The sequence below is a fragment of the Cydia splendana genome, chromosome 1 (assembly GCF_910591565.1).
Source record: "Cydia splendana chromosome 1, ilCydSple1.2, whole genome shotgun sequence".
NCBI classification, from domain to species: Eukaryota; Metazoa; Arthropoda; class Insecta; order Lepidoptera; family Tortricidae; genus Cydia; species Cydia splendana.
The window spans coordinates 3,765,124-3,778,365 of record NC_085960.1 but is presented as its reverse complement, the minus strand read 5'-3'; the positions used below and the strand labels follow the sequence as shown (position 1 = coordinate 3,778,365).

The following is a 13,242-nucleotide window of genomic DNA, read 5'->3' as shown; positions in this document are numbered from 1 at the left end:
ACTTGTGCTTTTCGATTATATTTGTACATATTTTTAGATTTTAATAATGTTCGAATGAGTTTTTTTTTATAAATCTTTGTTTTTTTATTTTTTTTCCTATGACTAGCATATAACTGTGTAGTGTACCTACTTTATATTTTCGTTTCGTCATCAAAGCGTGCTACAATTGTGTTTATTAACTTTGATTATTAGTTTGTCAATTATGTTATAATTATGTTATTATTCTGCTTTGTTTTATGACTAAGGTATCTTTTTTTTGTTATTTTTTTTTTCTTTGTACAACCAATCTAAAAATTTAAATAAAAAAAGGTTAGGTAGGTACTTACCTACAATAAATATTGATTTCTCTTAGATTTTATATCTTGTTTTTTGCATATTTTTTGTCATAAATTGTAAAACAGTGTAACTCTAACTATTCACTCTTTTCATATTATTACTAGATATATATAAAAAAAAATATTATTTTGTAATCTTATAATATTTTATTTTACTTTTGGAAGGGAGGTGTAGTGTGCACCATATATGACACGCACACTCTCTCACATGTACCCTATATATACCCTAGCATAAGTATCATATATCAGAATAAACCTATACTCCTGAGATAGTGTTTGTCTTTACGTCCTACCTCACAAAATATTTTGGCCATTTTTAATTTTAGCGTAAAGTTATTAAGAAAAAAGTGATTATTTCATCGAAATCTTGTAAATTATCTAAGTGTTTTGAAACCCCTGTTTTTTTCATTTTCTCAAAAAAAATTCTAAGTCCCAGAAACGGCCCCCCTTTGGTACAGTCTGACCAAATGAAACAATTGGTAAACAATAAACTAAAACATTCTACGACATGAAAGTTGGCAATTTGAAAATTGACATTATAAAACCCAGACCAAACGTTTAGTTGGTAACTGTGCGGTTGGCAAATAAAAAAAAAACATTCGATAAGTTGGGAAATGAAAATTCGGCGAAATAAGATTCCGCCAAACGTGAGTTGGGAAGTGATTAACGGCCATACCCTTTTCGGCGATAAATAAGAGAACCCCTTGGACAGCTAGAAGAACGAACCCCTCCATTCTCAAAGAGCTCTATATCGCCACACATCTCTTCCCAACATGCCATGGGTGAGCCCTTAGATTCTTCGGACATATTATCCAACGCATGATGTGGAGAAACACATGAATTTAAGCCGAATGAATGGCAAACGTGCTCGAGTTGGAGCATGTGTGAGATGGTCGAACGCTATGAAGAGGTCGGCTTGCAGCAGTCTGCACCGTGCAGTCCATACGGCTTATGACCGCACGAAATGGAGACAAATTACATGTCGCGAGCCTCAGCAAAGAGAAAACGAGAAAGAAAATAGTGTGTGTGAGAAGATAGTGAGCCTGGTGCTTGTACGACAAGAAAACCATTAAAAAGAAGCCATAGCAGTCCACTATAGTCTAGCAAATGTCAAGGATATGTGGAGTTCTGTTTTGTTAAAGTACGTCATTTTTAATAGGATAAGCCAGGGGTCACCAATTAGTTTCTTCAGGGGTCCGATTTTTAAAAATAATGTGACCATCGCGGTCCGTTTCTACTTGAGTTTATTAAATAAGTATTAAAATTATATAGGTCGGCGGTCCGGATCCGGACCGCGGTCCGCCATTTGGTGACCCCTGGGATAAGCCATGGAAAGCTTGAGAAAATGGAGAGTTACAGATCGGATCGAAGGTCATTGGGACCAGGTAACCTCTTAATGCAAGCCAGTTACTAGGGAAAATAAGTTATTATACCCATCCTATATTCATTTACAAACCCTATTATACTCACAGCATATTTCTAACTATACGTAGTTAACTGACCAGTAACCTGCATTGATAAAATTTTCAGGAAAAACAAAAAAATAATGATTTTTCTTAAGAAACCTGAAAGTCAAGGTCACGCCGATTTCACGCCGAAAACACGCCGCCGCCGCCGATTTTTTGGCAAACGCCGCCGCCGATCATTTTTCAATCGGCGCACACGTCTAACTACCATGTTTAATGCAAATAAATTAAATCTAAATCTAGTAGGTAATATATAATTGCATTAATTGTCTTTAATAATAGGAACGCCTCTACAAGGAATAAAACAAAACAATTGAAATGCAATGGTGATTATATTTTTTTCTCCAAAATTAAATAATGCATATTATAAACATGAAATAACCATGGAACAAAATGTTTAAAACTATGTACAGGTGATACTCACGCTTTGTATGGGAAGATAACATTTACTTAGGATCGCGAATAAGGACCAGCCTCTCGCATACTATCGCCTTTTTTTGGAGATTTTTATCGATTAACTATAGTATGAATTATCTGAGATGATATTTTCGGGCTCGGGCCCCTAATATGTTAAACAAAAGGTATTGCTTCCTTTATTCAGTGGTTACCTTGCTTACTGCTAATAGTCCCGACATAAGTAACGGGAACAAAACTTTTTAACCCTTCTTTGCATGGTGATGGAAAATTCCATCATCCTATGAATTAAAAATACTTTTGGAGGTGATTGACATTTATTTTTAAGACTTTCAACTTTCAACACTTTCCGATTTTTTACATAAATAAATTTACGCCGTATTTTAATTTATTAAAATTACATTTGTTTTAAGACTAAATATCGGAAAAAATTGGAAAAACCCAGAAGACGATGATTTTTTGTATGTTAGTTTGGGCGTTTTTTTTCGGAGATTGTAATTGTTTTATATTTATAAACTTTATCATAGGTATATCACAAATAGTGTACCATTCTGATGGTACTAAGATTTTTCATATATCTCTTACTGACAATTATATATTTACATAAATATGATTTAGCCTATGCAATTTTAACACTGTATTCTCAGTAAAAATCGATTTTATATTTTTTTTCTATTTTTCCCAGAATCAGCAAACAATTACGTGACACATATATTTATTTTAGGCAAAAAGAAAAAATCATGCAAAGAAGGATTAAAAAGCAAATTTATCATTCTATTTATATGGTTTAAATTCATGAAACAGTCCATTTGGATATGACACGTTTTGTTATCTCCAAATAAAATACCACCCTGATTGTTCTCTGATTTAGCTGTCACATAATTTTGAACCTTATTAATACTATCATGATCGTTGCTTTTTAAACGACATGGTTGCTTTGGCACGTGCTGAATACCGCTTTTAGAAGAAACAAAGGCTTTTGTTTAGCAGATTAGGGCTCGAGCCCGAAAAAATCATCTGAGATATACTTATACAAACATTGTTCTAAAATACATTTTAACATGACATTAGAGTCCTATTCTCCTTTCACCATCATTGGCAAGCAAAGTGTCCATTAACCTATAGTACGTTGCTTCTGGAAAAAAATATATGGAAAACTTGGCATAATTAATAGAAGACTTTTTTCAATTGGAATATGTACGTTATGGACCGAAGTTATTCCTCATCAACCCTCCCCAACCCTCCCCCCTCTGCGTCACCCCCCCACACTCCCGCAAAGGGCCCGAAACGCGGTTTTTCTAAATTTTTAAGAAAACCGTTCAAGATATAGAAAAAGTGTGTAGGAACGAAGTGATCCTTAGTAAATTTGCTATTTATCTCTTATACACACTATAGTGCTATCACTTATAGTTTTTGTGAAATCTGTCACCATGTATGCAATTTTTTTAGAATTTACGTTTTTTTTCTTTTGTAAGATAACTTTTCTCAAAATATACTTACGATATCGCCAAATTTTGTTTAATTTAAATAAATAGTTAATATGTTCTTTAAAATGGTGTATTATTTATTATTAAACTCCTTCATTTGACGATGCTATGGCATTTTGAACATACATCGTCTTCAAACATTTTTAAGCTCACCGAAGATCGTTACTATTAACCACTTGACTGTGAATCGCAAGATCGCACGGTCGCGTTTTTATAGCTTGCCTCACATAGAAGGTAGCCTATAGAAGTGGTGTGCGCGTGCCTCCGTGAGGGACAAAATATACGCAATGCGACAATATTGAAAACACGTTTTAACATTCCTGACAATATACCAAAAACAATAATCTACGTTATTCGGTCGGGTTATTGAAATGAAATGAAATGAAAATTTTTATTTGTTGCCCAGCATAACCCATACTAAATTTATGGTGGGGAACAAACAAAAAGTGAGACTGTGACAAGGACAAGCAATAGTACCGCTTTCTTGCTACTCCTACTGAAAGTTCTATAAGTGTATCTCGTTCGGTCATTTGGCCCCTCCCCCGTTTCCTCTCTATTATTGTACCTCTATGTTGCCTCACCATGCCAGTCACGCTCTAACAAGTATGTAAGTGCGAAAGGGACGCGCATAGTGATAGGCGATAAAAATGGAACCGTGCTTCGCCCGCTGACCGAATTTTATACAACACAAACGAGGGTGAACCCACGATTTTTGACCACCACACACATGAAAAGTTCATCATCTTCTTCGCGTTGTTCCCGGCATTTTGCCACAGCTCATGGGAGCCTGGGGTCCGCTGGCAACTAATCCCATGATTTGACGTAGACACTAGTTTTACGAAAGCGACTGCCATCTGACCTTCCAACCCAGAGAGATTAGTCCGGTTTCCTCACGATGTTTTCCTTCACCGAAAAGCGACAACTAACGCGAGGAAGAAGATGTGTGTGGTGATCAAAAATCGTGGGTTCACCCTCGGTTGTGCTGTACCTATAAATTTCGGTCAGGATCCGTTTCATATACAGACAAGTGGTTAATAACGATATTAGCTGACATTGAAAATATTTGAAGGCGATGTATTTTAAAAATGGCATAGGATCGTCAAATGAAGTAGTTTAATGATAAATAACACATACATACATATAATCACGCCTATTTCCCGGAGGAGTAAGCAGAGACCACGGTTTTCCACTTGCTACGATCCTGACATACCTCTTTCGCTTCCTTCATTTTCATTACATTCCTCATACACGCTCGCCGGTTTAGGGTGCTCTTGACCTGGCCTTTCTTCAGGATTTCCCCGATCTGATCAGAGAAAATCCGCCGAGGTCGACCCCTTTCTAACTCCCACTTCCACTTCTCCCTTATACACTCTCTTTGTTAGCCTTCTTTCACTCATTCTTTCCACATGTCCATATCATCTCAAAATACCTTTCTCAATTTTAGTCACTACCTACATCAATATTCAGTCCACACTTTTCCCTTATCACACTGTTCCTAATTCTATCTTACAATCTCACACCACACACACTTCTCAGCGCTCTCATTTCCACTGCATTCACTTGGCTCTGATGCCTCTTCTGCCATACCCAACTTTCGCTACCATACATAAGTGTAGGCACCAACACCCCTCTATGAACAGCCAACCGTGCTTTCTGCGACACCTTCTGGCTGCTCATAAAAGCGTTAAGTGCCCCATTCACACGTTTTCCAGCATTCACTCTCCTTTCAATGTCTTTATCATGCTTACCACCCCTAGTGAACAAGGTTCCCAGATACACAAACTCTTTCAATAAATAATACCCATTTTAAATAACATATTAACTATTTACTTAAATAAAAAAACCGGTGAAGTGCGAGTCGAACTCGCGTTCCAAGGGTTCCGTACATAAGTCCGACTCACGCTTGACTGCACATTTCTAATAGGTTTTCCTATTATCTATAGGTAAAGTACTATTTTTTGTATTTTTTCAAAATTTTAGGCCCAGTAGTTTCAGTGATAAATGTGGGGGAGGATGGTCGGACAGACAGACAGACGCACGAGTGATCTTATAAGGGTTCCGGTTTTTCCTTTTGAGGTACGGAACCCTAAAAGCGTGAAAGATATCGTAAGTGTTATTTGAGAAAAGTCATTAGAAGAAAAAAAACACTGAAAATGCTAAAAATAGCATCTTCCGTGACGTATTGCGCAAAAACTATAAGTGATAGCAATATAGTGTGTATAAGAGATAAATAGAAAATTTAACAAGGATCACTTCGTTCCTACACCCTTTTTCTGTATCTTGAACGGTTTTCTTAAAAATTGAGAAAAACTATGTTTTGGACCCTTTACGGGGGTGTCGGGGGGTGACGCAGAGGGGGGAGGGGAGGGGAGGGTTGATGAAAAATAACCTCGGTCGACAACGTACATATCCCAATTAAAAAAAGTCTTCTATTAATTATGCCGTAATTTTAGCTAATTTCACTGAACTACTAACCAAACCTAATAAGTTAGTTTAGTTTTTTGCTGTTAGTACACTCGGGTGCTTTTGATAGCGACTACACACAAAGGCACTGACTAACTCTTCAACAACTTTACAAGCGACAGTTTAGCACTTTGTCGGTGCAGAGTTAGCTTAGACAGACTTACTGATGTGCCGCCATGAAATTTCCAAAACTGCGATACTTCTCATATTGTATAGCAATCAAATTTTTTCACTTTCAATATGAAAGTTGTCTTACTTTTTGTGAAATTTTCCTGATTTTTCCAAACTTTTGGAAACTTTCCGTAGCTTGCACATCTAGCAAGCGGACTCTCTACAATTACATTTCGAGTAAAATATTTTTTCTTCCCATAGCATAGCCAAAAAAACGACATATCCTGTCATTTAGTTAATCGGTAAGTCGATTACCAATATAGTTAATTTTCTAATAACATTGTCAGAAAAAAATGGTACAGCGATAAACTAAATGGCAACACACGTCCCACAGACACGCATCTCACACGCCGCTACACATAACATATTTATATCAGTTTCCATCTAACTATCGATTAATTTATAAATTGTTTGTAATAACATGGCGCGCACACAACATCAAAAATTGATAGGTAAATAATTCATATAAGGTTAATGTGTCTAATTCTGTCATAGGGACTATTCCGTCCACTAGCGTTTTTCTCGAGCGACGAACAAAATGTATATAGATGGTCAAGCAAATCTTGTCAGTAGAAAAAGGCGCGAAATTCAAATTTTTTATGAGACGATATCCCTTCGCGCCTACATTTTTCAAATTTGCCGCCTTTTTCTACTGACAAGATCTGCTTGACCAACTTTAATTTCATCGACAAAGCAGCGATTGCTTTTAGTTTCAGCAATAAAAAGAAAATGGTTTTTTTTTTCTCCAACGATTGAAAATCAAAGAAATATACGCATAGACTTCCAAAACGCCTATTTAACAGAGCAACTTGTCTGTCTATATACGATTGACGACCTGTTACCACCAAATTGTTTTGTATTATTTGGTAATGGTAACAACTGGGATTTTTCCCACCTTTTAGCACTGGGAACAACTGAGAATAGTTATTTGTTTTACAAGGGGGCAAAGTTGTTATTTAACCGCTCGTGCTAATATTGATACCCGAGCAAGCGAAAGATTCCAAAATTGAACCACGAGCGTAGCGAGTTGTTCGAAAAATGGAATCTTGAGCGTTGCGAGGGTTTCAAAGCACGAGGGTTAAACAAAATTTGCCCCGGAGTGAAACACAAAATTTTTCACCACACCAACCCAAAGCAAATATTAAATGTAAAATATCAAACAAAATCAAACCAAATCAAATCCAAATGAATGTTATTAAATATTTATCATCCAAAATCATCATTCAAAAGTCAATTCTACCAGCAAACAAAAGAAAACAACTCAAAATTTGCATTTGATTACTTTGCCTCACATGTGAATAAAATGCAACTTTGCTATCAGTTTTTGAAGTGCAAAGTAAGCCTTTCCGAGCTGGTGTGGTGAAAAAGATATTCCCGTTGAAACAAGCTTACTGTCGAGGAGTAAGGTTCCAATTTTTCCCCTTTATTTCATTAACTGGAAGTCTATACATATCTGTTTACAATAATTTTACTTACAATTTTCATTTGTATGTTTAATTTTCTTATAGCTAGTTGAGAATAAAACTTGAGAAAATTCGGATAATTCGTCAATTACTGGCCACCTGATACTAAAATGAATTCTGTTTATAGGTGAATAGAATTCATTTTTAGTACAAGGTGGCCAGTTATTAAACAGTGGTCAGTAATTGACGAGTTACTCAATTACCCATTAATTACGAAATACCCATTACCCATTACGAATTACCCATTGATTAAGAGCTGCCAAAATGATATTCGGTATGTTGATCAATTTTTTTATGTATGTACACTAGGGTGGAGCGTCGTTGTATGGAAAAAAAAATAAAAGTTTGATTATCAATGTGGAACCAGTACCAAAAGTTGCAGTTTGTCATGTAGATTATAGTGATTATATCAAATTTCAAAATCAACACTACTTTTAGCCCTCTACTCAGCCGCTAAAGAAATGAATAAAGGAAAATTTTCATCAATTATTAAAATATACTATTTCACTAATATGTGTACATTTTATTGAAATTATATAATACATAATAAGCGTATAATAAGTTATTACCAAAATTTAAGTGCAAATTTCAATATTTATGAAATAATATAATTTCAGAATTTCATATTAAACAGCAATTTCGTGCAAAACATGGAAAATGCTACAGTGTAAAAAAATTATATGAGTTATTTTTTTTAGACATTCTTGTGTCAAAGTAACGATGTTATTGATTACGAAAAGTATCATTTTACTGCAAAAAAAGGGTTACTTATATGTTTAAATAAGCGTCAAATAGGGCCCTTCGGCGTCGCTTACGCCCTTTTTGGGTCATGTTCACACGTATCATCATCATCATCATCTCAGCCATAAGACGTCCACTGCTGAACATAGGCCTCCCCCTTGGACCTCCATACGTGCCGGTTGGTCACACGTATGTTAGGCATATATATACTTATACTAGTATTCTTTTTATTATCTTATCATGTTCAAAATAGTTTTCACGATTCTGTTATGGGTTGTAAACTCCAATTTGTGCACAATATCCGGGTTAAAGGGCATTTTCCATAAAACCCCTATTTACGTGGTTTTACCGTGTCATAAAAATATACGTTATAAACAAAAATAAGTATAGGAATCGAGTATATCTGTAAGAAAAAGATGTTATTTAATAAATAAAACTTGTTTTAAATAAAATAAGCATAAATTAAATTTATTAAAAATATACATAATATATATTGCTATATATAATCGAATAGTAGAGGGCTAAAAGTGTATACCAATTTTTTTTTTTCCCTTAAACAATAAAAAATTAGACATCCTTTTAGAGGGGTTCCATTGCTATATTCAAGAATTTTGGTTTTCGCTCCACCCTAATGTACACTGGCGTTCAAAAGTGCATGGACATGTTTCAACCGTAATATTAAGGCATTACGGTTGACATCTATCCATGCACTTTTGAACGCCACTGTACCTACTTAAATAATAAATAATTTGGTAATTAAACCACGTTCTTGGTGTTGTGTGCTCGCCTTACAACGTTACTAACTACACCTTAACGGTTGATCTCACGCCCTTCCCTTGTACAAAATGTCTACCAGATGCGAAACAGCTTGGACGGGTTTTAGAATACATGTTGTAAATAATGAAACTACGATGTAAGCATATAGGGACCGTGCGCGTTGGAGTGTGCCACCTCGAGGCGTTACCCGATACATTTGATATTGTCATTTCACGCCAATAAGCTTTCTTGCTCAATGCAGGGTCTGCTGTCTTAATTTTGACCGCCAAAGACGTCATCTGACGCGCGCGGCTAGAGCCCAATATCAACCTTCGTGCATTCCGACAAGGTTCACGATGACGTGTCGCACACGATCGGCGTGGCGGTCAAAGGGTTGATTCAAAAAACTTCGCGCCAATAAACAGGGGGCACGGTCCCTATATCCATAACATGACAAAAAAGTCTCTGTCTATCGAAAGATTATAGTTTCTCTATAAGCGTTTGTAGTTTCATCTGTTTCAAATAATCAATCGTATGATCATTGCGCTAGTTTTCGTCCATTTGACGAAATTTGAATGTAAACCTACATTGCTGCATAAATTTGCACTTAGTGTAATCCAGGGTTGCAGAGAGAGATTAAAGGCTAAATAATATATCAAGCTACATAAAATGATATTTAGCAAGTAGCACATTGACAATTATTTGCTAATCCATAAAATGGACGAAAACTAGAGCATGGACGGAAACTAGCGCAATGACCCTATATCGTTTGCTACAGCCCTACTACTTAAGTCAAATATGTAGTTAGGTTAGGTACCTAGGTGGTTTTCATAATCTCACCGACCATCTACGATACATTTGGTAGACCTATAGAAAACAATGGATATATTTAGGAGTATTATTTAAAATGTTTCTCCGTCCAAGCTTGTAAGATTGTACTACTCGTATAATAGAATTTACGAATTAGGATTCATAATGCGAGAGGCACTTGATCTCTTTACAAAGTAAATTGAACTACATTACATCAGAGAAAAGTGCGTAGGAAAGATTTCCAACTACTATTGTCTAGAACTAACTCCCGATCCCCACCAGAAATGTGTGAGCACATCAGTTATATTTTATATTTCACCATATTGTTAAAAAAACATTTGGATCAATGTGGGGAAAACCGGCATATAAAATTTTCGGTTGGGAAGAACGTCATAGGGCAAGAACTCTAGTAGGGTAATTGGCCAGTAACTGGCCAACGTTAGTAATTGGCCACCCTAAACTAAAAATGAATTCTATTCACCTATAAACAGAATTCATTTTAGTATAAGGCGGCTAGTTATTGAAGGATGGCCAGTTATTGAAACATTACCTTAGTCCGTAAGTACTTTTTGAAATTTCAAAGTGGATTAAATAACTCGTTTGAACGATAATTGTTTTGTGACTGATTCAAGATTCAAATAGCCCTTAAATCGTGTTTGATGATTGGCAAACAACTGATATACAACGTGCGCGTGAGGAACCCAAGAGATTTCGTGGACACCTTGTATACACTTTACAAGGAAATAAATAAACATGATTGTAATGTAAACAGCTTCGATAATTTAATATAATTTGTGGCTATCCATCAGAGAACGGTCCTTATGCTTCAACTGCATAAGGACCTTTCTATCACAATTTCTGTGGGAATTTCAGATAAAAAGGACCTTACGCACTTGCTGTGCTCACACAGTTCTGTCAAAGAAAATACAATATTGTAACCAAATATTCATATATTGAATAACACATTTTGTACTATGAGCTATGACCAAGGATCGAAATAAACAGGCAAGCCATAGACAAAGTTTAACAAATCCTTACACTAAAACTAGACCGACAGCTATAGTACAATACAAGCAATAGTTTAAGCATGTTACTTAATGTTATATACGCATGTATTAAATGTATTATCGTGTTTTATACAAAAATAAAATAATGTACAAAAAAGCTACAAAAATAAACATTTTTTTACACATAATATTCTCATTTTCAAGTAATAAAAATAAATTATTAAGCGAAGTTGACATAATATATTTGATTTCGCCTACTCAATGTTGTTGTTTAACTAGAAATTTGCTTATATTATACTATAGGACGTCCACTAAATAAACACTTTACAAATCAGTTTTTTGCGGTATATGTGATTCGATTAAAACTTGGGCTAGTATTCTAATAGTCAAATAATTTACTTGTTTTATTATACTTACGCAGGTAATCCCGAACTATTGATTCCTAAATATATGTATGTCGACACAGATGTAGTGCATAATTATTATCCATCTTATATTCTTGGAAACGTTCGTATTTGTCATGCTACTTCAGTCAAACTCTGTACTTTTTGGTTTATGCGTCGTTGGACTAAAAGTAAATATGGCGATGTATAAAAATGTCTACTTGCATAAGTTCGTGCGTATATAATTTCGACGAAGTATAAAAATGTGCATCTGTACATTAGACCAAATATAAATATGTTGCGGCACTAGACTAAAAGTAAATATGACGATGTATAAAAATGTCCACTTACATAAGTACTTTATAGGTACCTGGGCCGCTAGAGGATAATACATAGCCCAGGAAAGTGCTTCTAAAATTGTTGAAAAAAAAAAACTCTCACAGTTTATGGCATTAAAATATATTCAAGACTTTACTAAAAGGTAAACGTAAGATTATTAACACAGTGTAGGTGAAACACTTTAGTAAATTAGATTGCTCTTTTATCATTTTGGAATACTAGATGGCTAGATGTTACGAGGGGATGAATTTGTTACGTATATGTATTATTATAATCCTGGACCTATGTAAAGAAAGTAGTCATTTTTATATTCCGACTTGATAAGACTTAGACATTTGTATACTTTGAAAGTAGTCATTTTTATATTCCGACTTGATAAGACTTAAACATTTTGAAGTATTGGCTTTCTAATACTCGGACCAATTTTTATTTTATATGTAGACATTTTTATACATCGCCATATTTACTTTTAGTCCAACGACGCATAAACCTACTTTTTGAAGGTACCGAAACTGATTGATATAACAAGACACGTTCGTACGTTTTCGTGAAAATACGATGGATAATAATTATGCACTACATCTGTACAACGTTTATCCTTTACAAATCGTCAATTCATTATTGTAATTTTTGAGGTATAGTTAAAATAAAACTGAGTTAGATTCTCAATTTATTACTTAATGGAGACGAATTTGCTAAAGTGTAACGAGTAACATAGTATTGGAAAATTATTACTTTTGTTGTAAAATAAAAGTAAAATATAAAAAAAATATCTCAGAAAAAAACATTCGACTAGTTGTGGTCAGAAACATGACCCCTAATTCATTACAGTCGCAATTGTATTTAAGTGTACGTTTATTTTATTTTATATCAGTACGATGTAAGAAATGTAACACGTTTTATGAGGTTAACTGTACTACTGAAAAACAAATTTTATACTTAGTACTGCTGATTTTAAAAAACATACACTTTGTACTGAACCACTGTTTGTGGAGTATTTTAGATATGTATATTTAAATTGTAAAAAAAAAATACCAAGCTGCTTTAACCTTCGTATGTGTAAGCACTGATCAATGCGCATGAATTTAAAATCCAAAAAATAAATAAAGATTGCTCTATGATCTCTTCTTGAATTCTAAGAGTTCTAGGATTTAACAGTCCAGTACTTTCCGTCGAGTAAAATATGTAATAACATAAGTAACATTCGACAACCTATCATTCTCCGAAGTTTTGTTCCTCCAATAATGCATTTAGCTAAATTTCCATTTGATTATTTCCTAAACACATTTATTTACCCCCTTATTCATAAACGTTTACTAAAGTTAGCAAGCCGATAATAATCGTTTGTCCCTTTCCATCATACCAATACGTCGGAGAGGGACAAACGATTATTATCGGCTTGTCAAC

At 34.7% G+C, this 13,242-nt stretch overlaps 1 protein-coding gene and 1 long non-coding RNA gene across 2 annotated transcripts in view; one reads left to right on the top strand and one right to left on the bottom strand.

Annotated features, from left to right (window-relative positions):
• LOC134789380 (FHF complex subunit HOOK interacting protein 2A-like) overlaps positions 1-13,242 on the top strand; it is a 257,350-nt gene that overhangs the window by 54,951 nt on the left and 189,157 nt on the right. The window lies entirely within an intron of this gene.
• LOC134789767 (uncharacterized) lies at positions 11,041-13,127 on the bottom strand. The gene is made up of 2 exons (XR_010144114.1): positions 12,153-13,127; positions 11,041-11,802 (listed from the first exon to the last, which is right to left on the bottom strand). It is a non-coding gene; the product is annotated as an uncharacterized LOC134789767 (long non-coding RNA).